Raw genomic sequence first — 21,637 nt, 5'->3', positions numbered from 1 at the left:
ATCTGGGGCAAGGCCAGGCCAAGGCTGAGAGCCCGGATCTCAATCTGGGTCTCCTGTGTGGGTGAGGAGGACCCAAAATGCTTAAGCCAGGACCAACTGCCTCCCTGGGTATGCATCAGCAGAGATCAGAAATCGGACTTGAATGCAGGCACTCCAGCATGGACTGTAGGCATCCAGGTTGTCTTTTTTTTTTAAGATCTATTTATTTTTATTGGAAAACCAGATCTACAGAGAGAAGGAGGAGAGACAGAGAAAGATATTCTGTCCCTTGGTTTACTCCCCAAGTAGCTGCAACAGCTAGAGATGAGCTGATCTGAAGCCAGGAGCCAGCAGCATCTTCGAGGTCTCCCACATGGGTGCAGGGTCCCAAGGCTTTGGGCCAACATTGACTGTTTTCTCAGGCCACAAGCAGGAAGCGGGATGGTAAGTGGAGCAGCCAGGATTAGAACCAATGCCCATATGGGTTCCCGGCGCTTGGAAGGCGAGGACTTAGCTGTTGAGCAGTCACACTGGACCACGGGATATGTTTTAACAAGCATGCCAAACACTTGCCCCTCATTTCCTCTTTATATTTTACTTCATTAGCAGCCAAGAGACACCAAGACATTCCTTCCACATTTTGCATGGGAATCTATGAAGTTCAATATCCAGTTTCATTTTTAGCAAGTTCTGTATGAACACAATTCAGACAGGTTCTTTGTCACTTTACAGCAGGGTTTGCCTTTCCTCCAGTCTCCAATTTGATCTCTTCATTTCTGTCTGAAACCTTAACAGAATGGCCTTCATGGTCCATATTTCTTTGAAAAAAATATTTATTATTATTGGAAAGGCCGATTTACAAAGATTCCTAGGAGAGACGAGAAAGAAAGATCTTCCATCTGCTGGTTCACTCTCCAAATGGCCACAATTACCAGAGCTTAGCTAACCTGAAGCCAGAGTCAGGAGCTTCTTTCCTGGTTCTCCCACATGGGTTCAGGATCCCAAGAACTTGAGCCATCCTCTACTGTCTTCCAAGGTCATAAACAGAGCTGGATTGGAGTACCCCAGACTAGAACTGGCATTCATATGAGATTCTGGCACTGCAGATAGAAGATTAGCCTGAATGCTACCACACCAGCCCTTACTGTCCTTATTCTGTCAGCATTCTATTCCTGATGATTTCTGTCTTCTCAACCGTGAAGGACACTGTCTTTCTGGGCAGTGCTCCATATTTGTTTGGGCCCAAAGTCAGAACTACCTTTGGCAATGTCAGCTTGTCCTATCATGCTCCTGCTAACCCTTCCAGCCTCAACTCATTACCCAGTTCCAAGGCTGCTCCCATGTTTCTCCTTGTTAGTAGCACCTGGTAAGTAGTCCTTTATTACTAGTCTTAACCAAGTATTATTAGTGATAAGAGCAGACACTGAGGGCCCAACGCGGTAGCCTAGTGGCTAAAGTCCTTGTCTTGCATGTGCCAGGATCCCATAAGGGCACAGTTCTAATCCCGGCAGCCCCACCTCCCATCCAGCTCCCTGTTTGTTGCCTGGGAAAGCAGATGAGGATGGTGCAAAGCCTTAGGACCCTACACCTGCGTGGGTGACCCAGAAGAGACTCTTGTCTCCTGACTTCAGATTGGCACAGCTCTGGCCATTGTGGCCGCTTGGGGAGTGAATCAATGGACAGAAGACCTTCCTCTCTGTCTCTCCTCCTTTCTATATATATGACTTTCCAATAAAAATAAAACTTTAAGAAAGAGAGAGAGCAATAGAGAGAAGATGCTGACTGCTAGCAGTTTGGAAGGCTAGGAAGCCCATGACTCCAGAGCTAGCAGCCAGTTGGTTCCTTGGCAAGCATCCTCTTCTTGACTTGCAGACAACCACCTTCTCACAGTGTGGACCCAGGGCATAGAGAAGGATTCTGGTGTCCCTTCCTCTTGTTCTACTGGCATGAATCCCATCAGGAGGGTAACCCTGATCTCCTTCCTCAGGCCTGACCTCTCGATGCCATCCCATTAGAGGCCAGGGCTCTACAACAGATGCTTTTTTGCCTTTTTTGTTTGTTTTAATCAACACACACATTCTATCTGCAACAGATCTCATCCAAAAACTTCACCAACAAGGGTCCATTTCCAAGTTTCCTCACATGGTCACAGGAGGAAATCAGTTCCTTGTAGACCGTAGAACTGAATGTCATTGTGTTACAAGCTCCCACAGGTGAGCTGCTCAGTCCCTGGCTACATGGGCAGCTGGCATCCACCGAAGACAAATGACAGCAAGTAAGACAGGCAGGAGGGGGTAAGCCCTTTTAATGATAATCAGAGATAGATAGCTGCCATTTTTGCTGTGCTTAGTTCCTAAAAAGCAAGTTACTAGGTCCAGTCCATTGTCAAGGGGAAAAAGATGACATGAAGATTTGAGCAGCGGGAGAGGGGTCGCTGGGGGCTCTGGAAGATGGCCAGTCCCAATGGTTTTCAGTATGCCCTTGTGTTGAATTGCCGTGATTACCCCCTACCATGCAAGAGGCTTTTGTTGCTGTTGCTTTGTTTTGTTTTAAAAGATTTATCTCTATTAGAAAGGCAGATTTTCAGAGAGAAGGAGAGACAGAGAGAAGGATCCTCCATCTGCTGGTTCGCTCCCCAAGTGGCTGCAACAGCCAGAGCTGAGCTGATTTGAAACTAGGAGCCAGGAGCCTCCTCCAGGTTTCTCATGTGAGCACAGGACCCCAAGGCTTTGGACCATCCTTGACTGCTTTCCCAGATCACAAGCAGGGATCTGGATGGGAAGTGGAGCTGTTGAGACAAGAACTGGTGCTCATATGGGACCCTGGCACTTGCAAGGCAAGGACTTTAGCCACTGAGCCATGGTGCTGGGCATATCATCCAGGATTTGAGCTTTGCTCCCAGGCCATTTCTTTTTATGAGAGCTTTGTCCTCTGGAGAAGCTTAGAATGAGAAACTATTTTGTGTCTCTCTCTGGAGATCTCATCCTGGAACAGTCAGCATGCGAACCAGCATCCTGTGGGATACTGGAGTTGCAAGCAGTGGCTTAAGCCACCATACCACAAATACAAAACCCATTAGGCCCTAGCTTCTTTATGTGTCTTCTAAATAAGGAACGAAAAAGGAGCAGTTTCTGTTGTGGCTCTTCTTTATTATAAACGTCTACAGAAAACTTTCAACCCCTTCTGGCAGTCTGTCCAGAGTTGTACCTGCATAAGCTACCTTTCCTCTCTTCCGTACACATGCAGGCTGTTTTTGCTAATTTTTTTCCCAATAGTTAACCCTAATGGGTTCCGCCCAACATCCTACTTACCCTTTCATACACATGGTGTTCTTCAGTGGCAGGTTCCCTAGGGCTTTCCTTCCACTCAGCACCTAATCCCAAAACTACGGAGATACTTTTTAGGGTTCCATTATAGCAGGCCCCTCACTTCAGGTCCCCAGTTCTGTGTCACTTCTAGCTTGTAGAAGAACAAGAAACCCCGTTCAAACTTAGGAGTTTAAAACAACATCTATGCATTTGCTAGGGACGTTGTAAACTGGGCATGGTTGCTGAAAAAGCAAGCCGAGGGGTCAGGGCTTGGGGTTCTGCATCTTGGAGAGAGCTGTGTGTGTGTATGTGTGGTGTGGTGTGGTGTGCTATGGATAAGTTTTGGGGAAACGTTTTGGCTACAGGACGGCTCAGGCTGCTGCACCCTCCTCCCTCCGGCGTTAAAAAGTTGTTGGGGGGAATCGGTCTGCAGCTGAGGCGTTGTGGATTAATAGATAACTCATCAGCCACATTCTTTTCTGCTGAGTCAGAGCCCCCGCCGACCCCGAGGGGGATGTGGATGTGGGGGCTCCACGTGTGAGATCCGCGAGTGCTCGCTCGGCCAGGATGTTTAAATAATATTTTTATTTAGGGAAGTGAACATTTTTAGGTGGTGCGTCCTGAATCCTGGAGAAAAAAACAATCAGCCTACCACCACCATGGTCAACAACTTGCAGCTGTGGGGCCTGCCTCGGACGAACACGCAGCTGAGCCAGCGTGGGGCAGGGGTGGGCGAGACGCGCGTTTCAGAGTTTTGGAGTTAGGGTGACTGGGTGTTGCCATCTAGCTAGTCCTCGCGCAGGTATACCATCTGCCATCCAAGAAATAGGGTTTCCTCCCGACTTTCTAAGATTTCTTTGTGACGTTCCTAAGCCTAAGCAAGCAACTGGGTAGTGTGAGCAGGAGCGAGAGTATTCCGGGGGAACCCTAAGAGGCCCAAGCGATTCCACCACGCTGAGCGTGTTGGAAGTTATTGTTGAGGACCCCGTGTTGTGGGCATACTGCAATTCTGAGTCTTGAGGAGGAATTCACTGGCACATTGAAGTTTTGCAAAATGAGACCTGTTGAAATAGAGAAGGTAGAGACAGACCGAAGACTCTGCAAAACAAGGCAAGGAGATCGGGTTTATTGGAAACACCTTGGAGAGGGTATTGCAACCCAGGTGGGTTAGTAAGCCGGGAATTGCCTCCTGAAGGGAATTGCCTATTTTATGGCCAAGTATTACTTGGGAAAGCGGTTTTCTAGCTTGGTGTTTTGTAACAACGGCAGGAATACGGGAGACATCTCTTTTTGAGAGAGGCTGGGGCTGGAATTCCACTTCTCTGTTTTGAACTTTTTTTTTCTGGTTGCTTAGCCATCTAACAATTTCTGCTGTCATGTAAAACTTCAACATGACACATTCCCTGTGTTCCCTACTGGCTGCATCCCTAACCCCCATCTGGGTACCTTTCTGTTTGCTTCCAAGTGTTGGAATGTATACTGTGTAACCATCTTTGTTTACCCACCCCTGAGAAGCCAGGTAATTAGGAGAAAGTTAGTCAGACAAGCTGAAAGGTTTTTTTGGGGGAGGGGTGGAACTGGAGGGGGTGATAGCACATAGCCTTGTGAGCCTCTAAAACCACAACCATTTGTGCTCAACTTAGAATCAGGTAGGCAGGATGTTGCTCTTCCCAACTGCCAGGATTTGTGGTGCTGCCTGTGCTGGGCCGCTGGGAGGTTGTGTGTCCCTGACAGCAGGCCCTGAAGTCCCAGGCACTGCCTCTGGTCCCATTTGCTCCTGTGGTGGTATTTCTCAGGTAGCCTTTGTGGGTGGCACCTCTGAGAGTCGATCTTTCGAGCAAAATGCTTGTCTTTTTTTGAAAATGAGTGGAGGGAGGATGATTTCAGGACCTGAGTTGTGCAAGAGGGAGAGTACACAACACAGGATGCACCGGGGAGAGAAGAAAGGGTTTAGCATTTCTCAGAAATCAGACCGATCCTGGCAGTTTCAGCATGTTTCCCTGTTTTTGGTTTGTGCTTTGATTTTGAAAACTCCTAACCTCTTCCTCCCTCCCCCGCCCATCCCCAAAAGCCATAAGACAAATAAATAAGGTATTTAGTGAGTGCTCTTCAATCAACATTTGCAAAAAACAAACAAAAAAAGTGTGGTTCACCAGTGTGGTAAGCCACTGTGTAAGCCAGCTGTGTAAAATGGAGCAGGACTTCTGGCCTTCTGGTTTCTGATGATGCCGTTCATGTGTGTTCCCTGAGAGGCTGTCCCTGCAGGAGACCCGGCCAGCAAGGCGTCCCTGGGATCGAAGGGAGCACATTTATCAGGTCATCTGTTAAATTGTTGTGGAGCTTGTAGTTCTAAAGATTTTATTGAAGTTGTTAACTGTATGGGTAACAGCCCTGTACCTAATCTAGGATCAGTCACAAAGGTCATGTGTTCAAATCATGAGTACCTGAATTTTCAAAGCAGAATTTTCTTCTTTGGGTATCAGAGAAATAGGATTTTTTTTTTTTCTGTGTATGTCAGGCTGATTAGAAATCATTTCTGAAAGACATTCTATGATATGAAGGCGCTGGTGCTAAATAATTGTTTCCAAAATTGCCCAGTTTGAATTGGCTGGTCCTTAAACTGAAACAAAAGTCTTGGCACTGTTGAGATAGTCAATGAAAAGATGTTAGGCAGAAATGATATAAAGTGGCTTCTACAACAGTAATACAGATTTTTGCTTTGCATTCTTTTTTGCTGCATCAGTTTTGCCAAAGTACTGGCGGCATAAAGGGAAACTGTTTACAGTGGCAGAGAGAAAAGTGTCAGATTGATGTGCACTCTCAGATCTTCGTATGTGTTACCATTAATCTACTTGGCTTTGGAAGGTGCAGAATAATTTTCTATCTAACCAACTTCGGAGCTGTTATTCCCAATCTCCTCTAATGCAGTAAGCTGGTAATTGACTCCTGGGATGGGTTTGGTGTTGGTGATGTGGAAGTGGCTGCCAAGCCTCGGCCAGTGTTTCTGCTCGGGAAAACTTTTCCTGGCACTAGTTTTCAGATGCCCCTGGCAAACTCTGAGGTGCATGAGGAGTCTCCCCGAAGTATTTGCTCTTTTGCATGACAGAGATCCTTGGGAGATTCTTCAAGCATCAAACAGTTGCAAGCCAGTGATAGTCGACCATGGTGATGCAGTATAGCTTTGGTTGAAGGGCTCAGGCACTGTCGCCACAAGGTCATACCCTCTGCTGGAGCACTTGGTAGACTTAAGAATTTCCTCCAAGGACAGTAGAGCATGAGGAGTATTTGTTCCTACATCTGATTGTTATGGAGTTGCAGAGGAGAGAGGAGAGACATCACCACAACTACGGTGAACTGGAGGACATAGCTGTGTCAATCATTGTGTGATTTCAGAAAGAGTATTAGCACTTGCTTAAAGCTGTGTTCTTACACGGGGGGGAGGGGGGAGTGCATGTATGTGAGAGAGAGAGCACCTGCGAGCGCAAGAGCTACAGAGATTTATTCTCCACAGTTCCGGTGTCAGAAACCTGCGGTCAGCTCACCGCAGGCCACGCTCCCTCTCAAGGCTGCCAGGACCCCGTCCTTGCCTCCTTCAGCTTCTGATGCTTCCCATCACTGGAAGGTTGTGTTTTTATGGAGGGAATAATTCTCATGTTACAACATTTAGTGAAAAGAACAGCATTTTCAAGCTCTCTAACATAAGAATGCCAATTCTCTAAAATGAAAATGTGTAAGTGGATAAAACCAAATATCAGTAAAAAAGAAATTTGATGGGTACAGAATATGTAGAATTGTCACTTTCCGGGGCTTTTGTTTTTTTCAGGATTTCTAAATTGACCATGTGGACTTTACCTTGGAGATGTCATTTAGTGCCTCTTGTCTCTGAAGCTATCACAAGGCCTTGTTGATTGGGGTCCCCTGTGGGTCTGCTCACACTCCTGATTGTGTCTGTGGCCCATTCTGTCCTCTGAATCTCTCATCTTGGTGTTGACACTTGGCTAAGCCTCAACCATTTAAGTGATCTTCAGTTCTCCCTACTTTGCTCTTTTTATCCCACCGTCCCTCCATCCTTCCATCCTTCCATCCTTCCATCCTTCCATCCTTCCACCATTCTCCTGGGTCCTGTTCTGTCCCAGATCCTTTAGTGCTGCTGTGTTCTTTCCCCCACAGAATCCAAGTTTGACATTTGTGATAGCCCTAAGGCAGCCTCTACATATGGGGAGTCATCGGCATAAACCACTTTCTTCCTCTCTGCTCACTGGGTTTAGCTTTTGCTGATTCCTGGACAGGAATCTATTTCAGCCTCCCGTTTTAGAAGATTTACCTCCCCGTGGAAAATTTTGCTCAGAATCCCAGGAAGAAGTTACTTTCTGATCTCTCCGTGTAATTCCTGGGTAGTTACTTCCTGGGTAGTTACCTTTATTTTCGTTTCTTGTTGACCATTTCTTGTAGGCCATTTTATAATGTTCCCACTACACAGCACCTACCCAAAGACAGCAGTTAAGTACTTCTCAGCACATGGGCTTTTTAAAACAGAGTTGGTGGACTTTGTGGAATGTGCTTGCTGGCAGCATCATCGATGTGCTGAACTTGGGTAGGGAAGTTGTGAAGAAGCAGTCGCTAACTAGGGGCTACACAGTGGAGACACCAGCATCCCACTGGGTGTGGGTTCATGTCTCAGCCACTTCAAAAAATAAAATTTTTTTTAAAGATTTATTCATTTTTATTGGAAAGCCAGATATACAGAGAGGAGGAGAGACAGGAAGATCTTCCATCCGATATTTCACTCCCAAAGTGACAGCAAGGGCCGGTGCTGTGCTGATCTGAAGCCAGGAACCAGGAACCTCTTCAGGTCTCCCACGTGGGTGCAGGGTCCCAAAGCCTTGGGCCGTCCTCAACTGCTTTCCCAGGCCACAAGCAGGGAGGTGGATGGGAAGTGGAGCTGCCGGGATTAGAACCGGCGTCCATATGGATCCCGGGGCTTTCAAGGTGAGGACTCTAGCCGCTAGGCCACGCCGCCAGGCCCTCACAAAATGAATTTTTTAAAAGCAGTAGCTGCTGGTCTGATACTGAGGATCATGTGCCCTCTCGGGATTCGAGGAGTCATGGGTGGATCACTCCCGCCCCCACCATCCAAGGGTAGGAGCGATGGGACATCCCAGCCCCTGGGAGCACAGTTGAGTGTGCCTGGTCTTTTGGGGTCTCAGCCTCTGAGAACTCCACTTGAACTTTTTGGACAGGGCCTTCTGGAAGCCATGCTTAGGTGGCTGAGCCCAGAGTTCCCCATGTTCCCAAACAAGCCTGCTCTGTGTGACAGCCACTATGGAATGTTTGTGTTCAGTATCATTTGGCACCTTCATGTCTGCCTGGGGGTAGTGGAAAGGGAATGCAAATGTTCCTCTTGAATAGAGCTTGCTTTTGGTCAAAGGGGAAAAACAAAACCTGGAGAAGGAATGAGGAGAATGAACTTTAACAGCTGGTAGTAGAAGTGGTTACATAGTTCCTTGGGCTTGGGGCCACCTGGGAACAGGTATTTAAATGGATGTTGGGCTGATGAGAAGATGGCATGTCAGCCCCTGGCGGGCAGGGGCTTGTTTGATAGATGGAGATGACTTGGGTGTAGCTGCTCATGTCCACATGTGTAAAATATACCAGGAGGCTATTTGAAACTGCTTCAAGGTATGGTGTGCACATTGAAAGTTGGAGAGAAAGCTTGCTTTTATGCAAAACAAAATGAAAACCCACGGGGCAAGTTGTTTTGTGGTTTTGTGACACCTGTTGGCCTTGAAGACCCTCTACTATATGTAACTTGAAACTTTTCTGTTCTGTATACCTTTTAATTCCACTTTGCATGGACCCCCCCCCCATTAATTTAAAATTATTGAAGTGGACAGAGTTCATCTTTCTCACCGTGCAGACTTAGGGGTTCAGTGATGCCTCCCAGATCGCCCTCCCTCCTGTCTGCATTCCCCACCCACACTCCTAAATTCTTTTCAGAACATTTCTGTTTGGAGTAGGATAGGTGCTTAACATTACCTGGAACTTTAAACTAATGTGGTACATTAGAAGCATTAAAATTTTTTTTTTTTACGAATTGTTTATTTTATTGGAAAGTCAAATATACAGAGAGAAGAGACAGCGAAAGATCTTGTGTCTGCTGATTCACTTCCCAATGGCCATAGAGGCTGGAGATGAGTCAATCTGAAGCCAGGAGCTTCCTCTGAGTCTCCCCCGTGAATTCCCAGCCACCATATTAATGTTTTCCCCCGTTGCCTGCAGGGTTGGGGTAAGCCAAAAGCCAGGAGCTCACAACATGGCTAGCACCCACTTAAGGGATGCTGGGAAGCTGGAATCCAGAGCCAGAGTTGCTCCACTGTGGGATCCAAGTGTCTTATCTGCCTTGCCCTCAGGGGTTGAGCTTATCAGAATAGTTTTATAATTTATCCCTTTTGTGATCCTAGGACAAAGAACATCCTGAAATCTTTCTCCTACAAGATTTTATCCAGTCACTCCACTGATTACAATCACTGGCTTTTACTGAGTATTTACTGTACTCCCTGTCATCTTACACCATCCTCTAGACAGGCTGTTGTAGAGGTGACTGCTGATGATCCTCATTTTATGGGGAAGCCACTTGGACGCTGCCAAGTTAAGTGACCAGGGCCTTTACATGTAGGTTCTAGAGATGCTTAAGGTGTCAGAGGAGCAGGTCAGACTCTAAAACTCTTGGTTGCTGAGTGTTGAGTTTGGTGGCCCTATGCAAGCAAACAGGTGTAATAAAAAATGGCGTTAGAGTTGAGGTAGCTGTTTGAGTTGGCAGTGAGCCAGCCCTTCAGTGAGGAGCAGCTAGTGGAGAAGCCGTGTCCAAGGAAGCTTGAAGGAAGGGGTCTGTCCTGTCTGAGTGAGAGCTGGGTGGCGAGGGAAGGCAGCAGAAGGAGGCCTCGGGGGACACTGCGATGGGAGAGGGAGAGCAGGGGCATTGGAAGAGTTAAGAACAGGGGGAGAGGGTGCTGCTGTAGGAATGCAGGTGTCAATGGCAGCTGAGGCTGAGACATGGACACAAGAGGCCCTGGTTCAAGGTCTCCTTGAATTAATAGTGTGGGACACAAGGCTAGGAGACAGTCTTCATGCTTCTCTTCTGGATGCCCTGCTAAGATGCTAGATGCTAGGTGCTAGAGACATTGCTAGGAGGGAGAAGGCAATCAGAAGGCAACCAAGAGGCAACCAGACTGTGGAGGAGGAGAGATCTGGCTTTAAAAAAATGAATTTCAGAACAATTTCAGGCTGTGCACTCAGAACTAATAATCAAAATCATGGGTACTGTGAGGTGCCCTGAAAATGAAATTCTTCATTCCTAGAAAGCTTTGCAAAGAGTGAGAAACCTGGTCAAAGGAGAGTAATTACTTGAAATTGGAGGTTGCGTTTAAAAACACTGGGGCAGTGTAGTGCAGTGTCCCAGCTGCTCTGGCTTCTCGTCCGGTTGCCTGCTAATGCACCTGGGAAAGCCACAGCTGGTGGCTCAAGTGCAGTGGGCTTCTGCCAACCCTGCGGATGGATTCTCAGATGCCTGGCTTCCAACTGACTTGGGTGCACCCATTTGAGGAATGAACCAACAGATGCAAACTATCATTCAGCTTTTCACTCTTCCTCTCTAATGCTCTACCTTTCAGGTGAATCCATCAAAAAATGAAAGGCTGAGGGATTGGGGAAGAATCAGAAAAATCAGAAGTTTTTTTTTTTTTTTTTTTTTTTTTTTTTAAAGAAAATGCCTTTAAATTTAGGTTTGTAAAGATGTATTATATGGGCCAGGCGGCGTGGCCTAGCTGCTAGAGTCCTCACCTTGAAAGCCCCAGGATCCTATATGGGCGCAGGTTCTCATCCTGGCAGCTCCTCTTCCCATCCAGCTCCCTGCTTGTGGTCTGAGAAAGCAGTCGAGGACGACCCAATGCATTCAGACCCTGCACCCGTGTGGGAGACCTGGAAGAGGTTCCTGGTTCCCGGCTTCGGATCAGCGCGCATCGGCCCGTTGCGGCTCACTTGGGGAGTGAATCGTTGGACGGAAGATCTTCCTCTCTCTCTCTCCTCCTTTGTGTATATCTGGCTGTAATAAAATGAATAAATCTTAAAAAAAAAAGATGTATTATATGATCTTACAAGTTGCAGATAGTGATTGGTATACCTACCCACCCTACAAGAGTATTTTCTAAAGTTCATAGAAAAAAAAAAAGTAAATGATAAGTTTGGGTGGCAAAAAAAAAAAAAAAAACATTTGAAACCTATCAAGAATTTGTGGAAAGGGGCCCGGCGGCATGGCCTTGCGGCATGGCCTAGCTGCTAAAGTCCTCGCCTTGAAAGCCCCGGGATCCCATATGGGCGCTGGTTCTAATCCCAGCAGCTCCACTTCCCATCCAGCTCCCTGCTTGTGGCCTGGGAAAGCAGTCGAGGACGGCCCAAAGCTTTGGGACGCTGCACCCGCATGGGAGACCCGGAGGAGGTTCCTGGTTTCCGGCATCAGACCGGCGCAGCACCGGCCCATTGCGGCTCACTTTGGGAGTGAAACATCGGATGGAAGATCTTCCTCTCTGTCTCTCCTCCTCTCTGTATATCTGGCTTTCCAATAATAATAAAATCTTAAAAAAAAAAATAAAAAGAATTTGTGGAAAACATGCATTTTGCCACCAACTAAACTGACTTCTGAATTCACTTCCAGGAACACATTGCAGTAATGTTATATGTATTGTATTTCCCCAGCCCTGTGTCTTTTGCTTTCTGTCTGAAGTTTTAGAAACTTAGTTCTCCTTGGAAAATTATTGTCAATTCCCAATTCTTGTGCCAGCATCAGAAACGGCAGCTTAACTCACTGTGCCACAATGCCAGCTTCTCAAAGGATTTTTAAAAATTTTACTCACATGGGATGCCAGTTTTACCTGCCAAGCCACATCAGCCACCCCAGTATTATAGTATTTCTTAGGATGGAAGAGATAGCAACCTGGTGAGAAGGATGAGCCAGGAGCATCTTCAGGTCTCCCACAAGGGTACTAGGGGCTTAAGCTCTAGGGCCATCTTCTGCTACTTTCCCAGGCACATGAACAGGGTGCTGGATTGCAAGTGGAGCAGCTAAGACTTCAACAGGTGCCCACACATGAGTTGCAGGCATTGAAGGTAGCAGCTTAACTTGCTATGCTACAACACTAACCCCATGTGTTGTTTTAAGATAGACTGAGAAACTGGAGGAATTATTTAGCACATGTCAAGAAAAAGGAATCAGTGCCACGGTCCAAGTTACACTGAAAGCGCATGCATGTCCTATTCTTGGTCACTGTGTAGAACAGACACGAGTCAGTGTGGCATGTGAACTGTGTAGGTAGTAGTGATGAAACTTGAATTTGCACTCTAGCAACACGGTTTCCAGAAATAACATCAGCCTTCCTATTTTCAGGCCACATTTTTTCAAATTTCAAAATTTTGACCAGATGTTTCAAATTCCTGAAATTTAAGGATAGGTTCAAACATATAAGCTGGTCTTAAGTTCACATCACACATTGACATCATGATGTCACTGAGGTTTGTGTTCACTTGCATATAGTTCAAGTTCATGCTCCAGGATCAAGTGGGTCCAGGGGATGCGTGGCTCCTTCCTGGTGTCCAGGTATGTTCTGTTGGTCACTCACAATGCCTTGTTTACTGTATCACTTTCCTTAAACTTCGCCTACCCAAAAGGAGGCCCTGAGGCAGGAAACCATTTCTCTTCCTGTTTTGCATCCTTAGTCCCTGTGGAATAGAAGCTTGCAGGCAATGAGCCTAGGAAGGGGCTTGGTATGCCCCAGTGACTGACACAGTGATCACTTCGTGAAGTTGCCCGCCAATTTCTTTTTTTTTTTAAGATTTATTTTATTTTTATTGAAAGTCAGACAATACAGAGAGGCAGAGATACAGAGAGGAGGATCCTCCGTCCGTTGACTCACTCCCCAAGTGGCTGCAATGACCGGAAGGGCTGCCAGGATAAGAACCAGCACCCATACGGGATTTCAGGCATGCAAGGCAAGGACTTTACCTACCAGGCTACCGTGCTGGGCCCTTGAGCCACCTATTTCTAAGCCAGGTCATCTGGCTTATCCACTTAATTTCTGAAACAGCCTCTCCTTATGGAGAAGTTCAAACATGCACACTGGCACTTTTCTAACCTCTGCCTAACAGACGCACACAGAGAAAGAACACAGTTACATTTGGGGGCCAGGATTGTGGCCCATATTTGGCCACCAGTTCAAGTCTCAGTTGCTTCACTTCAGAGCCACCTCCCTGCCAATGCACCTGGGAAAGCCATGGAAGATGATACAACTGCTTGGGCCCTGCACCAACGGGGAAGACACACTGGGATTTCCTTGCTCCAGCCTGTTGTGGCTATTTGGAGCAATGAACCAGGGGATGGAAAGTCTCTCTTCCTGTCTCTGCAGCTCTGCCTTTCAAATAAAGAGATGAATGTGTTTCTAAAAGTTAGTGCAATTTGTGCTTTCTCTTTGCTAGCAGAAAAAGCAACGCACAGTACACAGCAGGGAAGATGCTGTTGTAGGAATTGCACAGCAGCCAGAGAAAGGACTGGCTCCTCCCTTCTGTAGTCAGCATTACGTAAGCCATGATGAGCTGCGTGTGGGCCCAGGTGACAACTCGATAGAGCAACCGCAGGGGCTGGGCCCTGATGGATGAACTGGCAAAGGCATGAATCAGGTAGTCAACTTCTACCATCACAGCCCAGCAAAGGAAACTGACCACCTGCCCTGGATGGAGTCCTTGCCACCAGGCAGAGAAGGTGAAGGTCTGAAACAATGGCCACAGCCCGCTGCGCTGGAAGACCAGCCGCCTGAGCCACAGAGCCGTGCTTTGGTTCCATTTCCTGGTGAACAAGGCTAGCTTGTGCGTCGTTTCCAGCGTCCAGATGTCTGCGTCATGGACAAAGCCATCCTCACCAGTGCTCTGGCCCAAACCAGCCCCAAAGCCTGCTGTGTGGAGGAGGGACTCATCCAGGAGCCACTGGGAGTAGTAGGTGAGTCGGAAGAACACAGCTGTGGCCCACATGATAGAGATGCACTCAAGATGCCGGCACTGGGCGAGTCCAGTCCCTGCATGCAGCAGCCCCCTCACAGCCGCCTTGAGGCACTCCAGTCCCAGCACCTGTAGGCCTCTCCAGAACAGAGTCCGGAACAAGAGCCTGAGACCCACAGAGCTGGAGCTGTGAACACGAGCCTGGAATCGCTGGAAGGAACAGAGGACCTCCAAGGAGAGCAGGGAAGAACAGCAAATAGCTGAGATAGTGGAGCACCACACACAGACGCTCACACACAGTGCACCTGTTCCTGTCGCCGCCCGATGCCACCTCCACTTTCCCTTCACCAATGTCCAGCGAGAGAGACGTGACCCTCTGCGTCAAGAGCATGAGCGAAGAAAGAGCGATGCAGAACCTGAAAGAGATTTTTTTAGTGTGAAAACACTCCCTGTTTATTCTTCTAATCCAGTCTGTCACGTGTGATCACAGAGCAAGGGGAAGGGGTACAGCAACCCCTCTAAGACTAGGATGAACTGAGAGCCATGCTCAGCTCTGGGCAGGATCAAATGTTACATTCAACATGAGCCAGGGACGTACGCTAAAGGATGACAAGAAACATTATGGGGGAATGTGGAGGATAATATTTCTAAGAAAGGCTTGTAAAGATGAGGACCAACAACTTGGGAGAGATTTGCCAGAGAAGAAAGAAAACTTGAGGGTGGCAAGGAAGCCGTGGGAAGTTGGAAATGGCATTCCCTGTAGCACTCTGCCTGGGTCGGGGCTGGTTCTGAGGCATGGAGGAGAATGCATGGTGAGCCAATGACAGCGTGAGGTGTGGTCACCCATCCCATGACCACCTGCTGCGTCATGGTCAAAGATTCAGAGTGGGATTCTTGCTACAGTTAGTAAAGCTGCTGCAGGCATCTGAGGAGTGAGCTGAAGGGTCAAAGTTTCTCCCTCAAACCCTACCATTCAAACAAAATCACTTCAACTCTCAGCTTTATTGTGTCTGTTTTTTTTAAAGATTTATTTATTTTCTTATAAAGTCAGATATACAGAGAGGAGGAGAGACAGAGAGGAAGACCTTCCGTCCGATGTTTCACTCCCCAAGTGAGCCACAACTGGCCGGTGCGCGCCGATCCGAAGCCAGGAACCAGGAACCTCTCCCAGGTCTTCCACATGGGCTCAGGGTCCCAAGGCTTTGGGCCGTCCTCGACTGCTTTCCCAGGCCACAAGCAGGGAGCTGGATGGGAAGAGGAGCTGCCGGGATTAGAACCGGCACCCATATGGGATCCCGGCGTGCTCAAGGTGAGGACTTTAGCCGCTAGGCCATGCCGCCGGGCCCTATTTTATAATTTTTAAAATGGCATTCCATATCAGGTTGAAATCCCAGTTGCCCTGATTCCCACCCCCCCCCAAAAGTCATTGTCTGAGAGAGGTTCAAGGTCACGCTATAGCACCAGAAGAAATGGCCACTCAAACTCAACACTACGTTCTCTTCCTGACCATCATGCTGTGTGCTCATCCCTGCCCAGCTCCGGACAAGCAAGTCAGCAAGTGGCTTTACCCGGTGGAGGGTGGCTCCTGCAGGTAATGCTCAGTGTACTGCAGCCCCAGGTGGCACAGGGTCTGCCAGCTCATCTGGAAGAGGAAAGTCCACCTGTGGACGGCCTGTGGGCCAAGCGAGCAGACCAGAAGCACAGCACAGACAGCCGGGATGAAGACCAGCGCCGTGTAGGGTCCCATGGCAGCCGCGGCTAGGGCGCCCCCTCCCGTCAGCAGAAAGAGGTACCTGAAAGAAAGGGGAAAGCCTGTCCAGAACAGGGGCAGCCCCACCTGCCCACAAGGGAGGGAGGCCCTGCCGACCACCTGCAGAAACCATGCTGCATCACTCAGAAGGCTTCTTTTTGACCTTTTGGGACAACGAACCAAGGGCAGTTTTTTCCCTCAGAAGATATACTGTGGCTTCTGCCTCAGTGACCCTGGGAAGCCGTCTCTTTCATGCCCACCCAAGGCAACCCGTGCTTAGAAAGCCTTTGTATAGACCACATCCTTGCACTGCCCTTTAGATTAAAATGTAATCGTGCTCTCTGGCAAGCCTGCATCATCCCTGCAGATCATGTCACTGTGGCACCTTCTCTCTTTCTCTGCCTTTCTACATTCTGTTCCTGGGCATTTTCAGCCTGTCTCTTGCAGTCTGTTCCTGCAAATATAGGACATGTCTGGCAAGGCTATGGCTCAGTTGATTTTTGTTTGCATCAGCCAAGGCATTGTTAGAAACCTCAATATATAAAAACCCTAGTTTCCAGAATAAGCACATTATTAGGAGGTGGCCCTTTGGCTGTGGGTTTCTGTGTTACGAAGGGTATTCTGGAGAAGTTTTTGTTTGTTTGTTTGTTTGTTTGTTTGTTTGTTTGTTTTGTTTTCAAGTGAGACCATTTAATGCATTGAGGTTATTGGATATTTAAAAAATTTCTAAGAAACTTGTTGAATCTCTAGTAACAATAATTCTGAAGCCCGAATTGGGATGTGGATAACCTAACAAGATTCTTTTTTAAGATTTATTTTTATTGCAAGGTAAGATACATGGAGAGGAGGAGAGACAGGGAGGAAGATCTTCTGTTTGATGATTCACTCCCTGAGTGACTGCAACGGCCAGAGATGAGCTAATTCAAAGCCAGGAGCCTGGAGCCTCTTCTGGGTCTCCCACATGGGTGCAGGGTCCCAAGGCTTTGAGCCATTCTCAACTGCTTTCCCAGGCCACAAGCAGGGAGGGAGCTGGATGGAAAGCAGAGTCACCAGGATATGAGCCAGTGCCCATATGGGATCCTGGCACGTGCAAGCTGAGAACTTAAGCCACTAGGCCACCGCGCCTGGCCCACAAATTTTGTTTTATTTCATTTCTCTGAGAAATCATGCAAAGACTTTTTAAAAAAATACATTTATGGGGGTGATGCTTTGCCTAAAGATTAAGACACTTGTTAAGGTGCCTGGACTCCAGGCCAGATCATGGTGTAGCAGTTAAAGCTGCTGCCTGCAACACTGGTACCTTGTGGCTGCCACTTTGTGTCTCGGCTACCCCATTTCCAACCCATTTCCCTGCTTATGGCCTGGGAAAGCACAGAGGGTGGTGCAAGTATTTTGGGGACCCTGAATCCATGTAGGAAACCCAGAAGAAGCTCTTAGCCTCTGACTTCAGCCTGTCTCAGGACTGGCTGTTGCAGCCATCTGGGGAGTGAGCCAGTAGATGGAATATTTCTCCCTCTCTAGTACCTTTGCCTTTCAAATAAATAAATAAATAAATAAATAAATAAATAAATAAATCTCTCTGTAAGTGCCCGTGCACTTCAGGGTACCTGGGTTCAATACCTGCCTCTTGCCTCTGACCCCAGCTTCCTGCTAATGCACAGCCGAGGGGGCAGTGGTGGGGGCTCTAGTAATTGGGGAAACTGGGATCCCATTTGGACCAGTACTAACCGTTGTGGGAATCTGGGTGGTGACCCAGCAGCTAGGAGTCCTCTCTCCACATCAGCCTGTCTCTGCCTCTCAAATAAATAACAAGTAATTTTACATTTACTTACAAGTTACGTATGTAACTTAAGTATTACCTTATATAAAATTCAATTTTACTAAAAAAAAAAAAAAAAAAAAAAACAGAAGAAAAGGATAATAAAATTCCCCAACATGAGGAGTGCTAAGGACTGGAATCTAGAGTCGACACGGTTGTACATACGGGGGGAGTCCTGTGCCATCCCAGCATCCACCCCATCCACAGAGTTCATTATTCACTTCCCGTGCCATGTGAACCTATCAAGCTTTGAGTCAACGCAGGCACCACATTCATTTCCTCTGTTATTCATGGCCATTCGCAAACAACCGGCCGTCAGTGGCGCAGGTGAAGGGCAGTCTTCAGGCCTGAGGTCTGTTGTATTTTCTGACCTGGATGGAAGACTTAATTCAGCAGCACCCCTACTCCCCTTTCCCCCGCACCCCTACCTACCTGGCATTGGCAGAAAATGAGTCCTTGCTACAGAGGTGACTAAACAACAGTGCGAAAGGGAAAGCGGCTCCTTGATAGAGTGACATGGGGTGGAGGGGGAGTGCCTGCACCCAATGCATTAGAACTGGAACCCATGACACGGTCATGTCCAGAGTCCTCAATGTAGCCTCCTGCAAGAGAAACATCAGCCAGGCGCTCTCTCTCGACTTTTTATAAGGTCGGTCAGTTGGTCTATGCGTGTGTGTGTGTGTGTGTGTGTGTGTGTGTGTGTGTGTTTGGAAGGTCTGGGTGAACAAAAACTGAACAGAAGCATTGCCTACAAGCAGTATGGAAGCTGGCTTTTCTGATAAGGGGAACTGCACCCTGGAAACCAAAACCTCTTTTGGGGTTATTATCACTTCATAATAGCTACTAAAAGCACAGCTCTCAGAAGTTGCGGCCACCTTCCATTGACACAGGCCATTGTTTGTTTTTCCAGTTTCTGTCCTGCCATTTTCTCTTCACTAGGCTAGGAAAATATCTCATTTTCCAGTCGACGATGGGCAGCTCCCTGCACGGGCAGAAGGAATGAGGTGAGCAGGAGGAGAGGAGGCAGGTTCTGGAGGCCGAAAATGAAGGTGCTCAGGGTAGGAGCTGTGGTACGGCAGGTGGAGCTACTGCCTCTGTGACACCAGCATCCCATGTGAGAGCCAGTCCCAGTGCAGGCTGCTCCACTTCCACTCCTGCTCCCTGCTAAGGTGCTTGGGAAGGCAGCAGCAGATGACCCAAGTACTTAGGCCCCTACCACCCACGTCTGGGACCACGATGGAGCTTTGGCTCCTGGCTTCAGCCTGGCCAAGTGCTGGCTGTTTCAGCCATTTGGGAAGAGTGAACCAGTGAATGGATGATCTGTCTGTATCTGTCTGACACTCCCTCTAACTCTGTTTTTCAAATGAGAACAAATTTTTTTTAAAGATTTATTATTTATTTTATTACAAAGTCAGATATACAGAGAGGAGGAGAGACAGAGAGGAAGATTTTCCTTCCAATGATTCACTCCCTAAGTGAGCGCAACGGCCGGTGCTGTGCCAATCCGAAGCCAGGAGCCAGGAACCTCTTCTGGGTCTCCGACACGGGTGCAGGGTCCCAAAGCTTTGGGCCGTCCTCGATTGCTTTCCTAGGCCACGAGCAGGGAACTGGATGGGAAGTGGAGCTGCCAGGATTAGAACTGGCGCCCATAAGGGATCCTGGGGTGTTCAAGGCAAGGACTTTAGCTGCTAGGCCATGCCGCCGGGCCCAAGAACAAATCTTTAGAACCAAAAACAAGAGGCCCATTGTTAACCACCACTCTCCTCTTCATTTTCTCCTCTCATACCAGAATCCATTATAATAAAATATGCTTAGATTTCAACAATGTTTATATTACAATACACTTTGTTGTTCTTTCAATCTTTGTGGACAGAAGTGCCCTGGTATCTAATTCACCTTTAGTCTATTGCCTGCCCTCTTCAGGCCAGATGTGAGAATTACAGGGGAGGAACTGTTCATTGCTCTATTCCCTGCTCAAAAGAACGCTATCTACATGTGTTTACTCAAAAAATACTTGCTAACCTTACGGAGGTTTTGAAGAAGCAAAACGGTAGGGGCCCAGCACCGTGGCATAGCCGGCTAAGCCTCTGCCTATAGTCCTGACATTCCATGTAGTCAAAAGTGTGCAGAGGGAATCATTGAAAAATAATTTTTTCTTTGGGATGTGGGTAATACAGAGGAACCTTCACTAGAGGCAAGACGAGAACAGCAGACCCATTCTTGGATAATAAGGTCTGTCCATGGACCAGGGCATGTCAGGACTGGCCCTGATCAGTGTCGTCAGCTCAAAAGGAACACGCAAGAGCAGGCAGCCTTATGTAAAGGCCGAAAAAATACATTTTTAACATTTAGTTATGTATCCATTTGAAAGGCAGAGTTACACAGAAGAGGAGAGACACAGAGAAAGACATCTTAGATGTGCTGATTGACTTCTCAAATGGCTGTGTTGGCCGGGGATAAGCCAGGAGCCAGGAAATTCTTCCAGGCCTCCCAAGTGGGCTCAGGGTCCCTGGCAATTGGGCCACCCTCTGCTGCATTTCCAGGACACCAGCACTGCAGGTGGCAACTTTATATGCTACACCACTATGCCAGTTCCCCTGAGGAAATACATCTTGATGGAGGAACATCTTGGGGCAAGGAGTACCTCTTTCTGGGGACTCTGAGCATTCACTTTACCTCTCTGAGACTTTCATCTTAAAATTAGACAGAAAGAGGCTGTCCCAACAGAACTGTCCCAATAAGCATGTAAAAAGCCTAGAGTATAATGCTGGTTGGTTGGGGCGTGTGCTGTGGCGTGGCAAGTAAAGCTGTTGCCTGCGGTGCTGGCATCCCATATAGGCACCAGTTTGAGTCCCGGATGCTCCAGTTCTGAGTCTGTGCCTGGGAAAACAGCGGAGGATGGCCCAGGTGCATGGGTCCCTGCATCCGTGTGGGAGACCCCAAAGAAGCTCCAGACTCCTGGTGCTAAATGTAGTTGAAAGCTTAATAATACAGTAATAACACCTGTGAGTATTACTGGGTTATTGTTGTGGGTAGACCAGGATTTGGCTCCTGAACCATTCAAGATGCCTAAGCCCTGAAGTCTGACGTGAAGGGTAGAGGACTGATCCAGTTCAGGTGTCTGAGTGTAGGACCATGGAGAAGGGACTGCACTGCCTGAGGGCGTTAGGGTTGGATCCTTGGTTCAAATGACAATGGTACTACAGAGAGAGACTGTTACAGAAATTCAGAGTCAGTTCCTGGCCTCATGGTGAATGGACAGTAAAGGTGGTGGTAGTGAGCAAGAGGGGGTGGGTTTTGTTGAGAAACAGAGACCCCTGCTTGCTGGGAAGGTCCCAAGGGGCGGGAGAGGCCCACCCAGGTCCGGGTGTTGGGAGCTTTCACACGAGTGCATATCAATGGATCAGTTCATTGTTCCGGTATGTCAGGGGTCTGCTTTGTTATTTTCTATGTCTCTTATGTAGCGGTTCTAGTTCCAGACCAGTTAACCAATGTTACCGTGCCAAGCCCCTGGGAGATGCGACAGCTGAGACACACTTGCCCTGAGAATCTCAGGTAGGCTGTGCCCACCCGGTCAGCTGCTCAGTGTTTAGGCAGGCTGTGCCCACCGGTCAGCTGCTCAGTGTTTGAGGCAGGCTGTGCCCACCTGGTTGGCTGCTCACTGTTTAGGCAGGCTGTGCCCACCCGGTCAGCTGCTGAATGTCTAAGGCAGGCTGTGCCCACCCGGTCAGCTGCTTAGTG

At 48.0% G+C, this 21,637-nt stretch overlaps 1 pseudogene; it reads right to left on the bottom strand.

The window, feature by feature from the left end:
• Positions 1-13,781: 13,781 nt before the first annotated feature.
• LOC131481966 (ghrelin O-acyltransferase-like) lies at positions 13,782-18,447 on the bottom strand (annotated as a pseudogene).
• Positions 18,448-21,637: the final 3,190 nt, after the last annotated feature.

This window comes from Ochotona princeps, chromosome 14 (genome assembly GCF_030435755.1).
Source record: "Ochotona princeps isolate mOchPri1 chromosome 14, mOchPri1.hap1, whole genome shotgun sequence".
Taxonomy (NCBI): Eukaryota; Metazoa; Chordata; class Mammalia; order Lagomorpha; family Ochotonidae; genus Ochotona; species Ochotona princeps.
Note: the sequence above shows the minus strand (reverse complement) of the source record. Positions and strands in the feature narration are given on the sequence as shown.